The 25,104-nt window shown below is 45.0% G+C and overlaps 1 protein-coding gene across 9 annotated transcripts in view; it reads right to left on the bottom strand.

Moving 5' to 3' along the window:
* Positions 1 to 24,711, bottom strand: part of FAT3 (FAT atypical cadherin 3) — a 419,173-nt gene extending 394,462 nt beyond the window's left edge. For all 9 annotated transcript variants that reach the window (XM_065036403.1, XM_065036610.1, XM_065036770.1 and 6 more), the window contains exon 1: positions 24,573 to 24,711. The gene's annotated coding sequence lies outside the window, so the exon portion shown is untranslated. The remainder of the gene's footprint in view (positions 1 to 24,572) is intronic.
* Between the last annotated feature and the right edge of the window lie 393 nt (positions 24,712 to 25,104).

The raw sequence follows: 25,104 nt of genomic DNA, 5'->3' as shown, positions 1-25,104 counted from the left end.
CAGCAAGGATGGCAGGCGGCTCAGCTGATGGCTGCTCCTGACACGTCTGTGCTGAAAAGATTCAGTTCACTTACCCAGAAGAGCTCTCACCCTCTGACCAACATTGATTGATGTGCAATGCAAACATGCCGTCTGGTGTCCAAGCTTTAAACTCTTTTTAATCACTTACTTGGTTGGGGGTTTTTTGTTTCAATTGAGTTGCTGAATCACGATCTCTCTTTGCATTAGTAAACTCCACCTTGATTTATCAAGATGCAGGCTTCAACCACCACATTTAGTATCTATGCCTGTTTGTTACCATTACTAGCACCGAAATTCTTGTAGCCCTACATGCTTATTGTTGGATTAGTTTAGTCCACATGGTGGATACAATGAGGCACAATGCACTTCAGGGTCATCTTAACATTAGAGAAAACCTCTACCCGACGTAAACACTGCGGCATGCAGGCAGTTCTACAATAGCACTCGAATGAAGGAAGATCTAAAGGCTGGAACTCTACATATCCCCAGCTTCAATTTATACTATCAACAGAATCATCCGGTCATCTTTTCTTTGACAGCTGTAATATCTGCAATTAAAATCTGAATCAGTGGGGGCTATTTTAAGAACAAAGAAGGTATTTCAGCTCGGTGGAGCGCTGTGAGATTGGGTAGGATATGCTACAATCGGCATTCCAGCTCATTAAAACAGCTTTGCTGTGGACTATTCATTCTGAAAGCGTTCTGCAACTGTATATACACAACACAAGAACCACTCAGCACCAGCGTTTGCTGAAATCCAGCCAGCTTCATATTGCTTTTGCACATGAAGGAACTTGTCACAACAGCCCTTTGGGGTCAGATCAACAACTGGAGCCAAGGAGAATTCAAGGGAAGCAGCACAATTCCTTGCTGGGGACTGGGAATGGTAATACCCTCCCCTCTTGCAGGAGGCATCACAGGAACATTCTAGCAAGCAGATGTGGTCAGGCATTTGGTCCACGCTGCACCCAGGAGGTACCACACAAGGTGCTCTTGCCTCTCCCCCTTCTCCATGACAGTGACAGTTAAGTTTTCCTCCTCCAAAGCCCTACATGGCACACTGAATCCCCATAGGTCACCAAATTCCCCGTAAGAATATAAAACAGAGGTATTATAACAACACATTTCAGAGATAATTTAAGAATGATACTTCAATTAGACTTGGAGGGTATAATTAAGGATTTCAGACCCTAAAATAATGTCTGCACCCTGAACAGATCCCCAGATGGAGATGTGGCATGGGCAGACGTGCCCATCTCTCTCCTCTGAGCACATCTCCGAGTTGTGGTGAGGAGGATTTAGCACAGGGGATGCTGCTCGTTTTGATGGGAACGGAATCACACGGTGACATTGTTCACGTGCCAAAGTACGGGGTAAATTCAGCCATTTCTGACGGCATGCCTGTGTATGTCAGGACTCGGTTACACATGGGAGTTGTCCAATAAAATTGGTTTTTACAACACCATTTGGAAGAACACACATTCCCACTCAAGAAGGGCGAAAACAGGTAGATCCTGTGAGCTGCAGTTCAGTGAAGCTCAGGAAAAAGATAAATTAAAAAAAAAAAAAAGTTAGACTTTGCTTCTCTCAAGGTGGGTTTCCAAGATGATTAGAGAATCCAACTCACTATTTGTGTTTATTTCCCTACTCAACGTGTTCAGAGAGATGTGTTCTCACAGGGTCGGATGCAAACCGCATACCGTATTGCCAGAGTAACGCAGAGAGATTTTTATTTTTCTATTTTTTTCTTAAAGAAAAAAGAAAGGGGGAACTTGGTTTCTTCTCTCATTTAGTGTTTGAGCTCCTTTCATTTATTTTCCCAGCTTCCTTCTGCTGAGATTTATTTTAACAATAACCAGTTATTAAATGGACCAGATAGCAGGAGACTGGAGATAAGTTTGCAAGACATGACAGCAAAGCAAATTAAAATAGTGGAAGATGTCAGAGCACACCTAACTCCTGCAAAATGCCAAACGCCTGTCCTGCTGCAATGGTACACTACTGGAGAATGAGATAAATGCACATCCCAATGGGATTTATCACAGTGAAATTTGTTTAAATATATCACTACCTTTCAACTCATCTTATTGCATTTTCTCCTAAAAAATATATATTCCAGCTTCCTTAGGAATGGATGTATTGAACTAGCATAATGGCTCATTATCAAATTAATTTCTGTTTTGCCAGGAAAGAATAACAAATTGCAAAGCACCACAATGCATTAAAATACAGATTGCTCTTCCACTTCATATAGCAAGCTATCATCTAATTAACAGAAGCCAGACAAGAGTATCAGCCGCCCAAGCACTGGGGCACGGTGGCATCTTAGACGCATCTTGGAGCTTCTGTACCAACAGCGATGTGCTACCCTAAAGCTCCTGACACGGCAGTAGATATCTCTGTTTAGGCAACCCAGCTCCAGCCTTCGTGCCCATTTAAGCATCGCGATGCTCAGTGAGCCTTGCACCAGTTGGCTTTGGGCCCCAGCCGTTTGCGTGTTCTCCAAACAGAGCCCAACGGAGCTGCCAGGACAACGGGCACCAGTCAGAAGCTTTCAAAAGGAGCCGAGATGGAAGAGCAAAACAGACTGCATCCAGACGCACTCAGAATGACAGACAGCTGATCAGATAATGCCTTAACCCAAAGGAAAATAAAATACTCATGAATTTTCATACTGCATAAAGTCATTACAAAGAGCAAGGTTGGGAGTACGTGGTTGCTGCCAGCGTGGGTGTGCTGTTTGGGTCCCTGCTTTTGGCACCATCTATTGCACCCATCACTTGTCTTCTGGGAAGAGGATAATAACTGAGGCTGTGAGGACAGGCTTTCACTAGATTAGCTCAGAAATTCTCTTTTGCTTGCACATCACATCAATTAAGCAGAGAGCGAAGAGAAACATACTGACTTGGGATGTGGACAGCCCCGGTTCAAGCCCCTGCACCACTTCATTCAAAGTAACTGGGATGAGAAAATGTGCTTGAGTCAAAAAATTCATCTTAATTGCAGTACCTGACACTTCTGATTTTATGGAAAGAAAGCAGAGTGCATTTAGACTGGTACAGAGTAAAGTCAGATCTCAATCTTTGCAGGTTACTGAAAGCACAACTGCATTTCTCCAGTCAGCTCGGCACATCCCAGCAGAGTTAGCACAGATAAAGAGCACCTGGGACTAACTCAGTCTTGCCAAGTTGCCAACAGTCACATTGCCCATATGTCTATATAACCTTCTTTGGCTTCCTTTGCCTTTAACGTCCCTGAGTGAATAATCACAAAGACTTTTTCATTGCTGGGTCAAGCACTCCTCTGATTCTTTGCCAGCAAATGAGGAAATTCATTCACTCTTTCACATACCCGGGGAAAAATGCAGGAAAACTCTTGAGAGCTAACTGGTACTCAGCTGGGTTTTGCCTGAGTCCTCACTGGGAGGTGGGAGAGTTACCAGCTTGACTGAAAGCAGAATATGGGCTCTGAGCCAGCCCCGGCACAGCCAGCTTGAAAACATCACCACACACAAGCAAGGATTTTCTGCGTGGGCACAGGAGGAGCGAGACTCAGGATAACGAGCAAGCAGGAGGCAGCACGTACTCTGCACATTAGGCACGTTACCAGTGAGCTGGACCAACCCTGCTTCTTCTCAGCACTGGTCGTGGAGAAGCACCTTAGGCTTTGTCAGCACAAGAACCTCTGTGCACCTCAGTTATAATATATCCTGACCTTGCATCCCAGGACGAGTCCTCGAAGCCAGAAAATGCAGCCCATGTCTCTACAGCAGCTTAATCACAGCAGCACTCTCACTTGCAGGAGAATAATAAATCAGGACAAGAGATGCAACAGTCAGCATCAGAAAGCTACTAGCAGGAGAGGACACTGCCACCAGCCTGAATGCTAGCTGTTCATGGGCAGCTCCTTGAGTGAAATATCAGGAATCTTGTTTAAAGAATGAAAACAAAGAGAAATAGAAGTGTTTTGTTTTTCCCAAAATATATCCTCAGTTGATATCAGGCAAATCTTATCCGATGCCCTGCTTCCCAGAGCAGTTTTCTCACCTCCAGTGATATCCCCTCAGGTGGTGGGATCCTGCTTATAAGTGAGGAATTAAGGTCACAGTGCCAATGAGTGATATGCTGGCAAAAGACCAAGCACTGTAACAGAGAATGCATAACATAAAATGAAGACTCTTTTGCATTACATTTTCTCAGGTTTAAAAATAGGAGGTTTCATTCTTAATGATGATCTGGGTAAAGTGATTTGCCTGAGTAGCCTGTGTATGGTACATGGAGGCTTGGAGCATCCTGCGTTAGTGCTCCACTACCCTATGGAGGCTAAAAAAATAAAAGTGCTGTTAATATGTCATGCACAGAGTATATTCGGGGTGCAGAGGAGGAGAGGAAGACGCATCACACTACACCTTTAGAAACCCAAGTCCACACTCCCCCAAAAGCCCCCTGCTGCCAATCCATCCACAGCAATACCCACACTGCTCCCTACATTGCATCAGATTCAGAAACTTGTGTTCTAACTACACCTCACCAATGGACTCACAAAGTTCAGGTGATTCTGAGACCTTTTGGTGCCTCAGGCAAACAGGAGCCAGCATGTGTCTATCCAAAGACAATGCACTGCACATGTATTCACTTGTCTTTGGCAGGCGGCGAGGTGCCAGGCACACCCCCAACAAAATCCATCAGACTCCCTATCTGCCAGAGCCTCCTCTGCTGGCCTTATATTCTCATACGGAAAGGAAACAGTTAATACTCTTGCATTTGTTCTTGACAAGTGTTTTGGACGGCATTTTGCTATGGCACGCAATAGCAGACCTCTCCTCATCTCATTGAGGCTTTACTGATGTGCGACGCAGTCACAAAATACAATTTCACTCCTAAGTCTTGCTTTATTTTCATTCAATGCTATGCCAAGCTCAAATTTAAGGTCACAAGCTTTCCCCAGCACAAAGAGAAGTGAAGAATAACTTAAAAACAAACTACAAACCCAAAATGTTATTGCACTTTTCCTCTCTCAAGTCTAGCACTGTACAGTAACAAAAAGTTTGGAACATTTCCACAATGAGAATATGTAAATTCATTACCCTCTTATGTTGATTGATGCAAGTTATTTTGGTTGAGAACAATGCAAGTCGCACGCAGTTTACCAAACAATATGTCAATAAAATGAGCTAGACCTGCTGAAGAAAATATTTGTTGTAGCCTAAAGCTATTTTTGCACATGCATAACCCTGAATTACAGTTTTTAGAAAAAAAAATACCACTTCCATGTTCTGATTAGCAACTAGTAAGTTGAGACTTGCTTTTCCTCAAGTACTAAGGAATCTATTAATGTACCAGACGAAAATACACCGAAGGTTGCAGAGAGCATATTATCATCCTTCATGATCCCAGCAAATGAGAAGTGAGAAAGCAGAAAAATTTACACAAAAAGCTTTTTTATCAAGCAAATAAAAACGCTTGAAGGCGTCAAGTGTTACTCTCTCAGCATGTTTTCTCCTCCCCAAACCTCCCCAGCATATTTGCATGAATTAAAAAATAACCTTCATAAACAAAACATCGCTATGGATGAAGCTTTGCTTTGCATCAAAGCTTCAAAATGCTTCACGGAACCTTCTGGAAGGGCCAGAGCTGCTGGCGGTTCCAGCTTGACCTGCTACACCCACACTTACCCACCCTGGTTGAGAAATCAGATACAAGTGATGCTGGGGAGGGCAAGAGGGACCCATCAGAGGTGTTGGTGCAAAAACGACTCAGGGTTGGAGAAGCTCAGATAGCGATGGTTAAAGTCCCTTCACATTGCTTGAGGTGTGACATATCCATAATTACCCATAAGATTCCAACATTCAGGACCTGCACGTACATCACCCCTCACGATGTGGGCAGGACAAGCTGGACCTTTGCACTGAGAAGCCCAGCTTGGGGCACACAGGTCTAGAAACCACTACACAGCCATCCCATAAAAATTAAGGGGTTTGCTGGTTTCCTCTTTTTAAGATTTGGGCAAACTAAAATGAGCCATAAGTACCAGAAAGCTTCAAATATGCAAATATGCACTGCAAAGAATCAAAACATTTACCCGACACCTGCCTGCTGGAGGATTTAACTCAGTCAACAAAATTCTCGGGTAACTCCCTGCTGAGTACCCAGCTTCTTGTCACCATCTCAGCTTCTGGGAATGAATGTTCTGGGATTCCTGTCAGAAAGCTGTCTCCCAATCCTATCTATTTCTTGTGTTAACTTTCAAGAGCGAGATGGGAGAAAACTGTGAAGTTTCACATTCCTCTCAATTCCAAGTTGCTGGAGAAAGCTCAACTTTGTCACCTCCTCCCTCCTTTCAGAGCTTCTCCCGAGACAGAGCTACAGGAAATCTGATTTTATTCACTCCCCTGAACTGGCAGCATCCTGTACCATGACCTCGCTTGAGGATAACTGCAGCAACCCTCAGTGCTGCCTGCTGCTCCCCAAAAAGCCGCCCAAAAGGGGAGCGGGGGGACCACCCTCACCCCCGGCAGCCACAACGCTCCCAGCATCAGCTGCAGAACAGACCGTGGGTCCTGCTAACTTCACTCTGCAGCTGCTGAGAAAAGTATTTCAGCTGCTGATCTGCATTACATTAAGTTGTTGCCCTAGAAACGTGATATTACAAATTCAAGCTTAAAAAAAAAAATATATATATATACATATATATATTTTGCAAAAACTTTACACTTCTCACTATACCTTTTCCCCTCCTCCCCCACTTCTTAAAAGGCCTAAAACCCAAAAAATGCAAATAAAATCCCAGAAACACATGAAGAAGCCTTCCAATTACAGACAGGGAGCAATTTCCAAGCACTAATAATATTTGCATCTTATTGGACATCATATTGAGATCTAGTGAACTAAAACAGCTTTTGCAATGAGGTTATATTATTCAGGTCTAATTAACGGTGGATGTAAAACTGAAATGAGATAAACACCACTTTATGCTAGCAGTCTTACTGAGTCTGTGGCATTACCAAAGATCAAAAGAAGCATCTTAAGGAAGCTATTCTCACTGCAAAATAAATAAATACATTTTAATGAGATGGAAAACATCCTGTGCGTCAAGAATTAGCAACTTGAATGTGGAGCAAGTCTGCCCGACTCTAATGGAAAGGAGACCTTAAAAACATCAGATTAACTAGAAGCTTGCAAAAACAGCTCATCCTATCACTTCTTAAAACTCAAAATACAGAAAGAAATGTAAACTAATATATATTCTATTTCTGCAGGATAGATACATATTTTTTCTGTTCACCTCCTCATAGACGGATATTACTTCTGCATAGGTGTATTATCTCTCTGTATTTCTATTTCCAGAAAGTAATAAAAAAATACTACAAATATGAGGCCAACTCAGAAATAGGAAAAAAAAGAGTCTCAAAAGTCACCTTCCTGCCTTCTCAGAACTTAGACCAAATATATCAGAATAAAGATGCTAAACCAGAAAATCCATTTTAAAAGGCATATGTGATGGTTTTTCATTACATTTATAAAAGAAGGAAGCCAAACACCTTCAATCTCTTAAAAATAAAAAAATATGTCTTGAAAAATTAATTCCAAAGATGACTGAATAAGATCACAACTGATGGGATATATCTTTAGTGTACAAAAAGCAAGACAGAAAAATATATATATATGTTTTGTTTTTTTTCTTTTGAGTTCTTTTCACTCACTCATTTGCTAAAGCTATGAAAGGCAAAACCAGGCCGAAATCACAGAAAGGAAGACTTCTACCTAACTGCAACCTGGACTTGAGTTAGAAATACCCATACTGCACTAAAATACAATCCACACCAAAACATGTAATTATTCTTTACCCATTGAGCTGATGATGGCTCCTCCTGAAATGCAATACTGTTCTGAAGTTCTGCTGTAAAACTGATGATTTCACTGACTCTAGTTGTGCTTGCTTCATGTTCACGAACATGCCAATGTACACTGCGAGGAGCATTTTCCCCTTTCAATTTTAGGCTGACATTTTACAGTGCAGCTAAAATTTCTCTCGGACAGCTTCATCTTGTTTTCTTAAGCCAGTTTTTCACTTGTATTTGTGCAATACCACGTAAAGCTGATGTTCTAGCACAAATGTACTTTAATGCTTAAAACAGGGAAATAAAAACCTGATGCATGCATACCCAGCCTAAAGAAGCTAATGCCACGTGAGATGAGGGATGTTTCCAGGTGGATGCTACTGCCCCAGGCTGAACATAAAGCACCAGTGAAGAGAGGGAAAGAAAAAAAAGGAAAATGCATGTCCTTTTTATTGCAAATTTTACAACTAACAAAGCCACTGAGACACACAAATAGGACACCCCAAAATATCAAAGTTATTCTGAGAGACAGCTGTGCAATGAGTTAGTTCTAAAATCCCCCAAGACAGGCTTCAGGAGCAAGATCCCACGGCAGAGACTGACGGTCACATCACTCCAGAGGCTACAGAGCCACATCCATGCCTCTAATCATTAATTTATAACTTCGATTAACTTATCCCAACACTTCTACGGATTCATTCAATAACCTGAAGAAGAATGAACTTGTCTTTTAATCCCAGTCATTTGGTGGGTTGATTTTCATTACTCCTGCAACTGATCCCACGATACAACCATGTATTAAACAAAAACCCAATTTCTTCTGCGAAACAACCTGTTCCAAAATATAATCCTGTAATGTACCAAGAAACTATTTTGCTATGTCATACTCCTTTAGTACCGCATCACTAGTTTTACATACCTCTCGAAGACTCCAGAAATTGAGTAACTTGCTTAGCCTGCAAAGTAACAGGATGACTCAGTTAATTTATTTACATTTTCTGTAATTTGGCATTTGAGCCCACAGAGACATTACTTTCTTGTCATATCCACTCAAATTCTGCCTTGTTAGCGTCTAGAGAAATCAATGCCATACAGCACTTCATTTTTATAACTTCATCTTCTTTCAACCTAGAGCTTCATTAACGTGAAAACTAAACAGGTACACAGCTCACTGTCTCTCTACATGTTAAGTAAATTTATATAGTATAAAAAGAGAAAAAGTAGATGAGGATGCCTGTTAATTCTGTTCATGCACACACTTATTTTTATTAAAGTGTCCCATCCAAGTTTATTATTTTTTTTTTAAACTGCTTGGAGAAAAACTACAGGTTTTGCTGTACAACAACCATCTGTTGTTACTTTTTTTCCACCTTGTCCCTTAAAGAATGGAAAAAATATGGGAAGAGTTGGAAAATGGGAAAAGTGCACTCTTAAGTTTTAAAATGTTCCTAAACAATTCCACTTGGGTGAAAATCCTATTCTGTCAAAACCAAAGCGACCAAACGAAAATAAGTAAAAATGTAGAGGTTCCAAAGCATTTTCCGAACAACAGATCACTCAGGATTTCTCATCATATTTTCTACTGACATAGCAGATTGGGCTCCCCAGGGTGCTGACAAGTCTCCTCCAGATGCTTTGTAATCACCAGTCAGCCCCAGAGCACTCCTGGCTGACCAACGCCAATGCGTATCCCAGTCATCGCTGCCATTCACCAGCATCTCCTCTCTGTGCAATAATAGTTCAGTTCTTCCAGTTGTTTCTAATTTCCTAGACTGAACTATGACAATTTTAATCCCTCATTAAATAAGCATTTATCCACATAAATATAGGTTTGGAATTCTTCTACCTAAAAAATAAAGTATGATTAATACAGAATCACAGGGTTGGAAGGGACCTCTGGAGATCATCCAGTCCAACCCACCTGCTAAAGCAGGTTCACCAGAGCAGATCACACAGGAATGTGTCCAGGTGGGTTTGAATGTTTCCAGAGAAGGAGACTCCACAGCCTCTCTGGGCAGCCTGTTCCAGGGCTCTGGAACCCTCAAGGTAAAGAAGTTTTTCCTCATACTCAGATGGAACCTCCTGTGCTTCAGTCTGTGCTCATTGCCCCTCATCCTATCACTGGGCACCACTGAAGCGTCTGGTCCCACCCTCTTGACACCCACCCTGGTGATATTTATTAATTAGCATTAGTATGCTTATTATTAATACTAATATATTTTATTCTTTTTTTATATTGACATGCTCATATTCAGACCCAGGAATTATTCTCCTTTTCCATTAGCCCTAGGAATGTTCCCAAAAAAGCCCTCTGGTCCATCCCCCCACAGCAACCACTTTGCTACACTACCCTGCATGATCCCCAGCTACAGCATGATGATCGCTGACTCCTTTAAAACCTCAAAAGCCAGAACTTCATTCATAACCGCATAACTAAATAATGAGGTTCCCGAGTCCAAAATGGAAGCAGGAGAATGCTCCCATTTTGCCCTGCCAAACTCCAGTCCTTCTTTCGGTGACCGCCTCATTATCTGCAAACTAATTGGACTCTTACCCTTGTGTTCATTGGGGTGAGGGAGTTGGTGTCGCCACTTGCTCATCACGCAAAGGGTTTTCTGTGGGTCCTGAATTGGGACACCCCGATCCCTGTGAGCACCCCGTGACCGCAGCCCAGTGCTGGGGGTCCCTGCACCACCCAGGCAGCGGCACAGTTTGCCGGGCACGGGACACACACGGAGACGGAGCCTCGCACCATCGCCAGCAATCACATGCGCAACAGAATAATCCTGCACGGCCTCAATTAAACAGCTTAAGCCCCTCCATCCATAAAACCCACAGACAAGGGGTTTGGCTGCCTCTGTGTGGCAATGCACAGACACCAGCCTTTTGTTTATTTCCAAAATCAGAATATAAGATGTTTTCTACAATTTTGACTATGCATCCAGTGTTCTTTGCTTCACGCCACCAACCTCTGATTAAATCACCGCCTCTGCTTCAGCATCTTTCTTCCAGCCTCACTGTGTGGGAACTGCAAATCTGCCTGGGGTTTCTCAGCTCACTGACCTACTTACTACCACAAAGATAGGCATTAATAGAATTTTCTTTCTCGTTTAATTTCTGCTATTCTTTCCTTTGTAATTGCTGCTTCCTAACTACAGACTCTGTAAGTTAAGTGTGCTTACCTTTGTCAAGAACATTGTCCAAAAACTACTTTCAAAAAACACAACACCCACATGATTTCTACAGCAGAATATCTTCAGCACAGCACATTAGTAGCTGCTAACCACCCTGGGCCTTCAAATTAAAAGACATCTAGTCTAGCAGTGGCACTGTCTCTAATTTTTTTTTTCAATCTGTAAAGACCTTTATTTACTCTCCTTTCACCAATATTTTTTTCTAACAGACACTAATGTGGTGGCACTACTGGAGGTCACTAAACCCACCCAAGATGATAAGCAGGGAATTCTTCTCATCTGATTTCAACCAGCTAAAAGTTATGTATCTAAGTTAGTCAACTCCACTGCCACTGTAATCAATAAGAGTGGCATGAAACACCTACAGGGAAGGGAAGGGGAAGGGGAAGGGGAAGGGGAAGGGGAAGGGAAGGGAAGGGAAGGGAAGGGAAGGGAAGGGAAGGGAAGGGAAGGGAAGGGAAGGGAAGGGAAGGGAAGGGAAGGGAAGGGAAGGGAAGGGAAGGGAAGGGAAGGGAAGGGAAGGGAAGGGAAGGGAAGAGAAGAGAAGGGAAGGGAAGGGAAAAGTTCCACCTGGAAATGCTTCTCATTAAACATAGAGGGACCCTCTGTTACTAGGCTGAGGCAACCCTTCACAGGTGAGATTCATTTATCTCCAGCTCTGCTGATGATAAGGAGGAAAATATTTATAGGGAAACACCACTTAATTACTTCTATGCTGTTATTAAGTGTCTCTTAGAGGAAAGGGAATCTTGAGTTAAATGAACATGTGCAGCATCCCAACCAATGTGAACCTCACTTCACTACCATGACAGAGCTGGGCCAAGCTTACACAATGCACAGATCAGGATGTAGCCAGGGCTTGTGCTGCTGGAGGGACTCAAGAGAAGCAAGGCAGCAGACCGGGATTTCTTCTTCTTCAGTATCTTCCCTTATGTGTTCCTTGCACATATGTGCACATATGTGCACAAGGACAGTCCAAGACAGTGGAAGGTAAAATGACACCAGAAAAGAGAGCCCCAAAGGCTGAAACCACAAAACTTTGGTTTTCAGAGAAAACATAGGTGATTCCAGTCAAGTTGCATTAACAGAAAAAAATGGTAGTGGCAGAAAAATGAGGATCCAAAACACCGTACACCCATTTCTGTGCTCTTCTGACCCTAGAAAAAAACAGGGAGCATATTAGATATTTAAATGGAAGGAAGTAGTGTATCAGCCAGCCTATGGTGAAAGGGAGAAGAAGGTTATGTGCAACACAAAAGGATCTTAGGGGCCTGCAGCACCACCAAACCCGTCTCAAGACTGGTCTCCTTCTGGGTGCACCAGCTCTGTACATTAAGTAAAAAGCTCCCTCCCAAAGGAAACCACACAACAACCTTGTAGAACCTTCTTCCTGTTTGAGCAGAACTGCTGAGCATCATCTGCAGCTCATCAAAAACTGCAGGACAGATGGGTCTTGTAACTCAACCACAAACCCTTGCGTGACCATGGAGCAAGACAACTCCTCTGCCTCTGCCTTGATTCCTTCATTTCTAGAATGTGTGTAAGGATTCTGTACTTCATCATGAAGCTGTTTGATATCTACCAGTGGAACAAACTACATGTTTGTGGGATGAAGCCATATCCCCAATATATAAGTGCAACCAAAGCCACAAAAGGAGCTGGCTGTGAAGCTCTCAGCAAGACCATACCAGATAGCAGCAGTTACGGGCTGTTTAGCAGCATTTTGACCCATTATCAGTCATTCCTATCAAACTGCTTCATAAGCTCCCTCCTTCTAAATGTTAACCTTCTGAAAAACCCACACACTAAATACCAAGATATTCTAAATGTTTTCTGGGAACCCATTAGAGAAAGCTGCTGCCAGAACAAATGAGAATCCCATGTCTCTGCAGTACCACTGCAGGTGGAACACAGGTCTGTCCATTTAAATGAAGCATGAGGGCTTGTTACTAATGCCTTCCTAGGACATACAGCTTTAAGATTTACTGCTGAAGATGCGACAAGTCCACCAACATCTGCATTGCAGTCTTGACCCCCAGAGATACTGCAGAGGTGTATGATAGCAGACATGCAGGTCATGGGCAGTAACATCTCTCTTCAAATGAATTTGGGAAATATTTCCAACCTTTTTAAGAGTTTCAGGATTTCCACTTTTCCCTTCAGTTTCTTGTTTCAGTGGTGCAGATTGGGAAGAACCCAGGCACATACAGGAGGATGGTAAAACGTTTTCCTTGGGGGATCTGCAGACTTACTTCTTCCTTCCATAACTACTGAGTATCTCTGGCTGGACTTGAAAGTCAGGATATTACAGAAGATGCCAAACCTTTTTATGTTCACAATACAGCCAGCGATGAAGTCTGCTCCTCTTGGGGTCTCAGCTCTTACGGAAGAAAAAGTTACTAGTTTTGGAAATGGTGGCAAAACCCTCACTACTCATTCCTGTTGTTGTCCCAGCGACCTAGTGTCAAAGTCAACTGATAAATGGCCATGGAAGAGATGCTGAGGGCTAAAAAAGAATCAGTACAGGAAAGCAAGCTAGAAAAAGGTTCTTATTTGAAATTAACAGATCACCCAATATTTCTTAGACACACAGTCTTGTGTGTTTTTAGCTTAATTCTGTGGTTTTGTTTGGCTCATGATTAAATAACACTACTTCAAATGAAAGGCTCTCACTGGCAATGGGAAATAGGAGATGAGTACAGTCCATGAGTACAGCATTTCCACATCTAGATCTCAAAAACATCCTGATTCCTCTTGGCAGCACGTGGGGCTGACCTGCTGGAAGTTGAAGTGCCTCCACTGCAAGGCATGGCCTGCGACTCTGCATGATGGTTGGTTTTGAAATCCTGCTCTGTAAACAACAGCAGCTCAGCAACGACTTTGAAAAGGGCTCTGCACCCATCTCTACTCAGATGAGCTTCAGCATTACGCTCATTGCATCACCTAAAGAGAAAGACGGAAAAGAGCAAACCAACCAGCCATATCTCCCTCAGGAAACACGCCCAAAATGAATCCAACTTCATCATTTTCGAAGGATCTCAGCCCTACAAGTTCGTAACAGGTATGTGAAAGGGAGATACTCTCAAAGACTCTATTTATCCTTTGGATGTGGAATCTCACACTGGCTTTATTAAGGCATATTTGATCAAATGCCATGCCACAGGGAGCTCTGGCTTTAGAAGGCTGTTTTGATAGACCTACAGCTGAATATTACTGCAGATAAAGCTATCCTAAAATCCAGCCCTGAGCTGTCACTCCCATTACACTCAGAACTGTATAACCATGTGAGGCCTTAAATTACAACCCAGGCTTACATTTTAAAATATTTGTTAAAGTTACCCCTGGATACTTTTCTGTGAAACTTGATCAATGTGTTGATATATGCAGGGATTAAGTCATCCAGACTCTACTGGCAGGGAAACAAACACTCACAAGACATCGCTATTCTTTTTGTCTGAAATCTAAAGAACCAGATTCTGATCTCAGCTTCACTGCAGTGGACTGAAAACGACTCCATGAATGCCAGGAACTACTTAATCAAAAGGAAAGTACAAACCAGGACTTCTGCTAACCTTCAGCAACAAATACAGTTATGCCATCAGTACAATAAAGATAGCCCACTCATAAAGTGCATCCTGAAGGTGGCCAATTCTATGATGAATAACTTTAAAACATGTAAAAGCAAGGTCCTACACCTTGGTCAGGGCAGTCCCCAGTACCAATACAAGCTGGGGGATGAAGGGATTGAGAGCAGCCCTGCAGAGAAGGACTTGGGGGTACTGGTGAATGAAAGGTTGGACATGAGCCGGCAATGTGCACTTGCAGCCCAGAAGGCCAACTGTGTCCTGGGCTGCATCAGGAGGAGCGTGGCCAGCAGGTGGAGGGAGGTGATTCTGCCCCTCTGCTCCGCTCTGGTGAGACCCCACCTGGAGTCCTGTGTCCAGCTCTGGAGCCCTCAGTGCAGGAAAGACATGGACCTGTTGGAGAGGGGCCAGAGGAGCCACAGAAATGGTCAGAGGCTGGAACAGCTCTGCTGGGAGGACAGGCTGAGAGAGCTGGGGTTGTTCAGCCTGGAGAAGAGAAGGCTCCAGGGAGACCTTGTTGCGGCCTTTCTGTGCTTAAAGGGGGCCTGTAAGAAAGATGGGGACAGACTTTTTATGAATAGCAGCACCTGTCACAACAGGACAAGAGGGAGATTCAGGTTAGAGATGAGGAATTAATTTTTTACACTGAGGGTGGTGAAACACTGGCCCAGGTTCCCCAGAGAGGTGGTGGATGCCCCATCCCTGGAGACACTCAAGGTCAGGCTGGACAGGGCTCTGAGCAGCCTGGTCCATTTGAAGACATCCCTGCTCATTGCAGGGGATTGGACTGAATGAGCTTTGAAGGTCCCTTCCAACCCAAACTATCCTATGATTATTTAAACTGTGTAAGGAAATATCACAATAACATCCTCAATATTCAATGTATACATGCAGTGCACAAGAACTCCCACTTTATACAGGATAATGACCTACATAATTTCTGCTTAACGATTCCTATTAAAGCCGGTGAGTATCTCCATACAAACCCTGAAGGGCACCTGCAGGAATGGCCATGAGCACAGCATGCTCCCCGGCCCTGACAAGCTCCTTGTCCAGCCTGCTCCTGCACACGGCTGCCGGGCAAGCCCCCAGCTGCTGGAGAGCATCAGCGGCCACCACGGGTACTTGGGTTCACAAGCTCCTGACTCTGTAGAGGGCTGACTTCTGGCTGGTAGAGAGTAATTTTGGTCCTGATGGCAATATCTGAACAACCCTCAAGACATACGGTTGACATACCCAGCAGGACTACCCAAATGAGTAACGATGCTCCTAAGACTCCAGCAACACAGCAATCGGGAGACAAATTACTTTTTATTTAAAAGGTTTAGCTCTTTCTTATGTAAAAGACTTAGGAAAATTATATGTATAAGTGCAGATCATTGCAGGCTACTTCAGATTCCCCCCCTTGCCAATGACCCTCTCGATGCAGGTCCAAGCCAGGCCAGCACACTGGGCAGACCAGCCCCTTGCACGCAGACTGTCATAGATGTGTTACATCTGCAGGAGTGATGGAATGCTAAATTCGTTTCATAAACGCTTTGGCTAAAAAGTACTTGCGCAGCCAGGAAAAATATGAAGCCAAAAGGAAATCTCTCAGAAGAGTTAGTGAGAGAAGTGATGCGAGTTTATGCAATAGACACGCACATTTAGCTTTTGTCTGCCTATCACAATAACGATGTATTCAAAGCTTCTGGGAATAAGTAGTAAAATTCCTTTTATTATTATTGTCATCTTAATTTTTACAGATAAAACAAACCAACAACGTAAAGGAAGAAACATGCCCAAAGTTATCAACACTTTTTTGTAAGAGTCTGAAATTCAAATCTGGTTCAGTCTCAGCCAGATAGTTCATACATCATTGTCTCGCAGAACCTATGTGCAGACACACTGTCTGCTTGCACATACAGTTAGCTAATGAAAAACTAGGTCTGAAAGCACGTTAGGCATGTCAATCTAAGAACACCAAAGAAAGATATTAGCTATGTTATTTTAGCCATACTGTAAATCACAGATACTTAAGAGAGCGTAAAAAAAAGCCCCCAAAACAGTTAAAGTAAATGTTAATACAGCTAAAACTCCCTGCCCATCTTTCTCCCTCTCCCCATTCCCCAGCCAGCTACCTAGCATTGTCCAGGACCCCGAAAATTCCAAGTTCCTTCTTTCAGGCATCACCATCAGAAACCAGCACCTTCCCACTGTTTCTTTTCCATCCTTTGCTTCTCAACATTCATTAACCCATGCCCAGACAACTAGTACCCTCTATTCACTCCTTACTCACCTTGAAATCCTCTCTCTCCTCTCTTCCACTTTCTCCTTAGTCTTCCCACACTCACACCGCACACCCAAAGAAGTCAGCAGTGGGTCAACTGATACTTATTAATGTTCATTAATCATTTTAGGTGTCACTACAAAGCTAACAGAGGGAAATAGCTCTAGGAAGTATGTTCCAGGATGCAGCTTCTGGGAACAGTTGAGGAAGCAGAGAGAAAGCGAAAAAGAAACAAAACTCTGCATCCTGCTGCTTTAGCACAGTATGCAGGTCTTTTCTCCTATACCAAACTAATCCATAGGGAACCACTGCAAGCTTCATTTTCATCAGGGTCCTTTGGGCTTTCTCTGCCTACGTTATCTGCTTCTTGCTCCAAAGCAGAGCCCAAGCATGCACTGTGCAAGCTTAAGAGGACCAGGATCTCAGCATGAATCCAGCTAAACCTCACTGTGTCAATTTGCCCAAAGACAAACCGCTGCCAAGTGGACACATCACGTATTGGCGAGAGTCAATTCTCAAACCCCCATCAGCGGCGTATGTGCCTCGCCACTTATTTCTGACCTCACGACACGGCTGCAAAAGCACACAGAATATTTGCTTATACTCCTCCTAATGATCTGTATCACAACGCTTTTTACTAATGCAATAAACTACACCAAAGGAGCCTTGTGGGCATCTTTAAATATTCCCTGCACAAGCCATGCTGGGTAAAGAACCTCCCGAACAGATGCTGCCGTGCAAGGCGGAGGGAAGCGAGCCAGCATCCTGCTGCAGGGCAGCAAGGCAGGCCGGCAAAGGCCCGTCCAAGGCATCAGAGGTGATCCAAAGCTCGCACATCATTTGGAGAGAGCTTCATCCACAGGTGGGAGGTCAACTGCAAGACTTTAAAACCAGCCTGCTCCAAGAAAACTCGCAAGAACTCCAGCATTATCCAACATCTGGGCAATGGGCAGAGGTACAAGGATGCTTTATCAGCACATCTCCCCTCATCCCTGCACCATCCCTCACATCACCCTCCAGCTATTCAGTGTCTGATAAAACTGAAGCCTTTTGGCTACTGGAAAGTAGCAGCTGCCTTTTCACTCTGTTTTCATCCTGGCCCTGAATGAAAACCTCCAGCTTAAAATAACAATAGTAATTATTATTATTAATACTGTTGTTCCATGCAATCCTCTAGCTTCTTTGCCAGAGGAACATTTCCTTCTGGGTAGCACAGGCTTTTCCTAGGTCCAGACCACTACAATAATATGGACACACACTATCAGGGGCAAAGGAGGAACAGAAAATGACATTTTTTTCCAAAGTACAAGAACAAAGAAAAAGGCTGGGCTTTTCCAAAGGAAACTAGCAATTGGGCTCTCTTGAAGATCCTAACAGTGAATGGTGGTGGTTGAATTTTGACTAAAAAGTTTCACAGCAAGCCTCTAGGAAAAACATGCACGTAAAACCTCAGCTCTGGGTTTACTGCTTGCCAGTGTATCCATCGTATGTATTGCGGTGCAGTGAAAATCCATAAAGCTAGGTCATCCCAATGAAACACAAGCTGGCAATTCAACCTCGCATGCGATCACACCATAAAGATGCAGCCATGCAGGCAGTGACTTAACTCACCTGATCCACAGCATGAGCTGCCGTTATTTAATTCCCACTTAGAGAATACAAATGTATTTCAAACACGATCTTAAAATAATAAAAAAAAAAAAAAAGAAAATCATACCAAACCCACCCCAGACATCTACATGTCAAAATTATTAACTAGTTATTTAAATAGGAAGAGTCAACAAATTATTTCACCCTGTGGCAGAACACAGAGACATCCTCTTAAGACTCTGGGTGCCGTGATTTGTTTAAGCAATACGGGACAAAATCATGTTTAATATTAAAAAGATACCAGTGCAACACATCTGATAGCAAAACTGACATTTGTACTGTCATTATACGCACTTGTCACTAAATTTAATCTGCATTATCATAAGAAGTGCTCAGATGGTTTGAAGGCAAAAATATAATCTACGCTCAATGTTATTTAGAAATATTAATAAGATCCTTTATTTTAAGATGTAAAACATTAATAGTTTTTCTGAAGAGGGCTCACTTTTAACCTTTAACAACATTCAAGTGGCTGCGATTTTTATCAGATTGTTTGGATTTTGATTTAGCTCAAGTCCTGAAGCTACAATTAAACTTCCAGCTACCTTCTCTCACTAGGCTTCCTCCAAACAGCTGGAATAATCTTTGAAGTCTGCAAAGACACAGAAGAAATGTTATTTACAGCCGGTTTGCACAGTGCAAGCAAAGACAAGTTGTGTTGTGCATTTCCAGGGCTGGTGACAGACCATTTCTCACCAGCGCTATAGGAAGTCATCGAAACTATTTTCCCCTCCCCTGATGCTCTCTCCAGGATCAAGTTAAGAAGATGGAAATGCTGCAGGGCAAGAAGTGCCCTAAATGGCCCAAAACCAACTCTCACCGCAGTCAGCGTTAAACCCCACCAGTGGCTCCACTGAAGACAGAAGTGCCCTGTTGATGGCCACCTGCCTGGAAAGCCCAACACCTCTCAGGATGGGATGCTAAACCCATTTAAAAATAAAAAATAAGTTAAAAAAAAATAAAAAAATCACAGATGCCTTTTAAAGCAGGGAGAAATCCACTGAGACAGCAGGGAAATGAGGAGGATTTCAGCCCAGAGGAGCCACAGCATGTGTTGCCGCATCCTCTGACCAGCTTTGCAGCCAAGGGACGGAGCTGTGAGCTCCGCACAAGCAGTGGGGCAGCAGCACCGAACCCACGGCAGAAGCCGCATGGCATTGGCACGGGTGTAATGATCACAGCAACACTCACTGATGTCAAAGCAATAAATAAAATATTATTTTCTCCCCGGCAAAGCCACTGGTGTTTTTCGTCTGTGTTAACTTGCTGTAAGTGCCCGCAGGGTCTGTGCTTTGATTAACTGCGGATGATGGGCAGTACAGGCACAGACACGTTTAGGTATAATTATTATAGTAGCCAGGCCTATACACCAAGATTGGCAGCAAAATCAACAACAGCTCAATAAGACAATGGGGAATTTTCCAACACAAAGCTGCACACTACTTACAACAAGGTCTGCTCTTGATTCTTTGAAGAAAAACCAAAAAAAAAAGGGAAGTCAGGAGGTTTTTTGCTACTAATCCCATGGAACACAATTTCACTCCAAATTACTCTGGATTTTGCAGATTTCATACGAAGGTAAGCAAAAAAACAAGCTAAGAACAGTGTGTCTCTCAAACCACCACATGATGTGTATTCTAGTCCAGGACCCAGCAAGTCCAGCTCCCAGCTCAGCCCACAAGTCCAAGCACTAAAGAGAACACAGTCCTTAGGATTTAGACAACACACAGTGCAAAGGTTATTAATGGTTATCATCAACCCTTTGAATTGCACTTACAAAAAACCCCAACAAACCCATAAGGTGGAAGTCACCACAGACCTGAGAGCGGAGGTTTGAAGGGCATCCCAGCGGGGTTTGCTCGGATCCCTCTTCACAGCACTGCCATCTTTTGCATCCTGACAGTACCAACAGTGCCCAAAACCTACCTGCCATTGACACGTTCATCAGGATATTAACATCAATAGTATGACTTCAGGGTCTGATTCAATGCCTGTCATGATATCTATAGTTTTTTACACTGGGACAAAATTAAGGCTATGCATTTATCTGAATTAAATTAGAATTACGGCTGTTTTGTTTAAATGCAGAAACTATCATTGAAAACAAGCTAAGAGACACTAACATGGTATAATTTATAGCTATTTAAAATATCCTCCTTAGTTAAGTCTCTTAAACTAAGGATATAAGGATGTACACGGAAAACAGGCTACTCAGTTCCACATTAGTTTATATTCCATTCCTTTCATTGTCATATATGAGCAAAATACCTAAATGTCTGGGATGAATGCACGGTAAAAGAATGCACCATAAAATAAAACTGTCTGCACTGGAATTACAGGCACCAAAGTGTTCTCACTCTGGAAAAAAAAATCAAATATATCAGACAGATGCAAATACCACAATCCCAATGAACATTTTTGTTGTATATTAACAAATCCCCTTCTATGCCACTGAATATAATAAACCGAAGCAATGCATTCCTGTTGAAAAGACCAGTTTTATTAGATGGCCGCGACCTGGACTGGCTTTCAACCAGCACTGATTAAATGCATATTCTGATATTCTGCACCACACACCTTCCACGTGGTGGTTAAAAAAAAAGTATCAAACACTCCCCATTTGTCACTGTCATTTAACATAAAAATTTATCTGGATGCTGGATATATGAAGTGTCTCTGAGAATAGCTCGCCAGATCACATATACATAGAAAACTCACTCAGTGTGCAGAGGCTAAGCAGAGTTGAATTAATGAATGTACTGTTGCTTCACATATTCAATGTCTGCCACTAAACCGATAATTTGCAAACACAGATGCCTGCACTGGGGGATGCCCTGGGTGCACCCACCGACGGCTCCTCCACTGCGGCCTTGAGACACTAATGTTGCTGGGTTGAGAGTGTCTGTTCTGCATTCCCGGGAATGACTCAGGACACAAACGAGACAGTCAGCATGTGTCCACATTTGGGGTTTTATTTCCACTTGTATTTGCCCTGATTTCCTTCCCAGGAATGCTGTGCTCGAGAAAGACACAGTGTGACATCCTAAGAGACTCACATCTTCTCTGCACTAACAGACACAGTCTGGGTGGTAGCAGAGAAGGAAAAACTTCCCTGGAGCGTACATCAGGATGACCAACAAGAAGGGAGGACTACTTCTGGATTGAAGCTTTGGCCCATTCTTGTCTATGGCAAAGTTCCCACTGAAGTCAGCGTAGCCAGGATTTCACCTCTGTTGCAGAGACTTTGACTCCCTGCCCATTCTGCCTTGGGACTTCCAGCCAGCACAATAAGGGTCTTAACAGTGCCAACAGCTTTTGTGTTATGAACCACAGACAGAAGTCGTGAAACCCTTCACATAAGCAACCAAACACTTACCAGACAGTTAAGAACTTTAAGGCACTGGCGAACTGTAAGGGATTCAAACCTGCATCCAGAAGTATGATGCCTCACTTTGGCACATCATGCTAAAACAAACCTTATCCTAACCAACTTTCTGTCCTTCAGAAAAACCTGTCTGTAAATACAAGTGGCATGAGCGCAGTTGGCATGTGTCAGAAGACATTTGAGAACTCAGCACAGAAGTACATCTGTAGTGGAACAGCAGCTACAAACTGCTCCTAACAAGCAGTGGCTAAACATCCCAACTCTCTCCTAACTGCTCACTTCATTGTATTTGACAGAATCCATCAACCAGAGCACACCAGGTCACAACAGCACATCTTGATGGTAGGAACTGTGACAACGTAACCTGGTGGAACAGAAGGCCCTCATGTCAGAAACAGAGCCAGCTAGCACTTAGGAAAACTGGAGGGGGGTTACACCCCATCCCTGTCCTGCACACACAGGATAACAACACAGCAGCGTAACACGCATACCACGGGCACACAGGTACAGAGCACAGTCATCAAGATGCCACCAGATGCTACGTTAAGAATCAAGCTTAAGAAAAAAAACAGCAGAGGTAAAGAAAAAGACAGTATGATTTGCTGCACTGAGGCAAGTACAACCAACCTGCTGATTTTCTACAACACTAGCACCACCAAAGGATCAGGCAGAGGGATACCCATATTTTCCAGCCCTGCAGTACATTGGCTCCTACCTGGCTCTCTCAACAAGACTCCAGCGTTTTTTGGACACAAAGATCACAGCTGCAAGCTCTTTCTCAGCAGCACTCTCCAAAGGCAAGCTGGCTGTGGAGGGATTGTTCTTTCTCTCCTCGCATCCACCACCAAGTCCTCTCCAAGCAACAAAAGTAACTTTCTGTTCAACTGAAATCCTGAAGTCCTCTGTATGTCAGCAGGAAGGAAAAAAAGACAGCCAAGAACTTGCCAGGCTATTTTTCCTTGTTCTGCTTTCCCAGTTAACACTCACACCCTCCCCACAACTGCTCCAAACCAGGAGTAAGCCCTCAGTGAAAGCACATAGTCCAGGCAGTGACTAAGAAACGGTGCAGCACTTCTGCTCTGCATTTCTTTCCTGATTTTTAATTCCTGTGCTGAGAACTCAAACCAGATTTCATAAAGCAAAGCATTTGCTAAATGAGAGATAAGTTAAAATGCCTGTGCAAAAGACATTTTTTCTTTCTTTCTGCTGGACAGATTGGTTAAGGATCTGCGAAACCCTGATCAAACGGTGCACCTCACTAAGCCTGTCTGACAGCGCTGCAAAGAGAAAGCAAATGAGTAAGAAGGAAAGCATTCATCTCCTCAAGCCTCCTTCCTTTTAACCAACCTTGATGCTTTAGTGCCTCTGCCGGGATGCCAGTGCTGCCTTCCCTTTATGTCCCATTTACTTGCATTTATTTTAATTGGATCTGGGACGAAGGACACTCGGCAACTCTTAATCCTCACCACAACAAAGCAAGGGCATCCAGCCACCACGAACAATAACCAAAAAGAAGGAAAAAGACACCCACTGATGCGTTTCTTGGGGAAGCACGCTTCTCTTTTCCTCCTGCAAATAATCCAGCGAGGTTCAAAAAGTGGGCAAGAGAGGCTGGATTATCTCCTTTAATAGCAGAAGTTAGAGCCGGGAAAGCCACGTTTAACCCATGCCCAGCCGGAGCAGGTTCCCTCCAAGTGCCGCCCCACGCACGGACACCCCCAGGCGCACATACACGCACCCACAGACACTCACACACCGTCCGAGTTTCGGGCGTCCCGAGGATGCTGAGGGCGGTCGCACGGCGGGGATGGGGACCCTCCGGCCTCTGCCCCGCGGAGCCCGGAGCGACCAGAGCCCCGGCAGAGACCGGCAGGGGAGGGGGGGTGCACGGCTGATTCCCCCGCCGCCCCCAGCGCCCCCGCCCCGGGGCAGGGCGCTCGCCCCAGGTCCAACCAGCGCCCCAGTACCTGCAAATAGGGAGGGGAAGGCGACACCCCCCCTCGACCCGCTTCTAAAAATATTTTGGGAAAAAAACACATATATAGATAGATATTTAAAAATACGAACAGGCAAGTCCTCCGGTAACATCCCTCCCTCCCCAGCCCAAGCAGCTGCGGCCAGTCCCCAGGCTCAGCCAAGAGCAACTGCAGCTGAAGAGCAGCGACAGACACGCACACCCCTCCTTCCCTCGCCCACTCCCAGCGACAAATTTTTTTTTAAAAAAAAGGAAAAACATTAAAAAGCCACGAGGAAAATTAAATAAATAACGATCACACAGCTCTTGCCTGCATGCCAGCTAAAACCCGGCGCGACGCGGGGAGCGAGCCCAGGGGCAGCCGCCCGGCGCTGCACCTTGCACGGCAGAGTGGGAGAGCGACTCGCCTCCGGCAGGGACTGGGAGCGCGGGGATGACAGCGGGACACAGGGACAGCGCTGGCTCCGCTCCCCGGCAGAGCTGGGCGGAGGGAGCCGCGGCGGAGCCCCCAGGGCAGAAGTTTCCCCACGTCGAGGCCGCAGCCCCCGGCGCCCCCGCGGCCGCCGCCCCCCGCGCACCGCCGAGTTTGCCCGGCGGAAAGTTTGTCCGCCATCCCCTCCGCGCCTCGCTCCCCAGCCCCAGGCGGGTACGCACCGGCCGGTTCAGCTCCGGGGGCTGCCCCGCGGCCTCCCGCGCCGGGTCTCCATGCCCCCCCGGACGCCGCTGGGGGCTGAGGCGGGAGCAGGGGAGAGGGGGCGATCCCCGCCCGGCCGCCGCGCCGAGCACAGCGCAGCCTGCCGGGAGCGCAGCCCGCGCCCGCCTCCCGGCCCCGGGGAGGGACCGCCCGCCCCGGCCCCGCCCGCCGCGGGGCTCCCACCGCCCCAGCCGCGGCCCCCGGGGAGTCGCTGAGCCGCTCCCGAAAAGTCTCTCCCCCAGGGGACTCGCCCAAGGTCACCCCCTCCCGGGAAGGCGCCGGGTCAGCCGGTGTCCCCACGCTCCCTTCGCGGGTCACCGCTCCTCTGCTGCCGTCGCGCTGCCGGAGGAAGGCGCTGGCCGGCCGGGCAGTGCCGGGCTGTGCTCACCGGCTGCCTCCCCGTCTGGTTCTGCACGGATTCCCCTGCACCCTGAGCGGTGCCGGGGGAGCCCCTCCCGGGGGTGCGGCGGGGGATGGAGGCGGCTGGGGCAG

This window comes from Columba livia, chromosome 1 (assembly GCF_036013475.1).
Source record: "Columba livia isolate bColLiv1 breed racing homer chromosome 1, bColLiv1.pat.W.v2, whole genome shotgun sequence".
NCBI lineage: Eukaryota > Metazoa > Chordata > Aves > Columbiformes > Columbidae > Columba > Columba livia.
The sequence above is the reverse complement of the archived record's forward strand: the minus strand, read 5'-3'. Positions and strand labels throughout refer to the sequence as shown.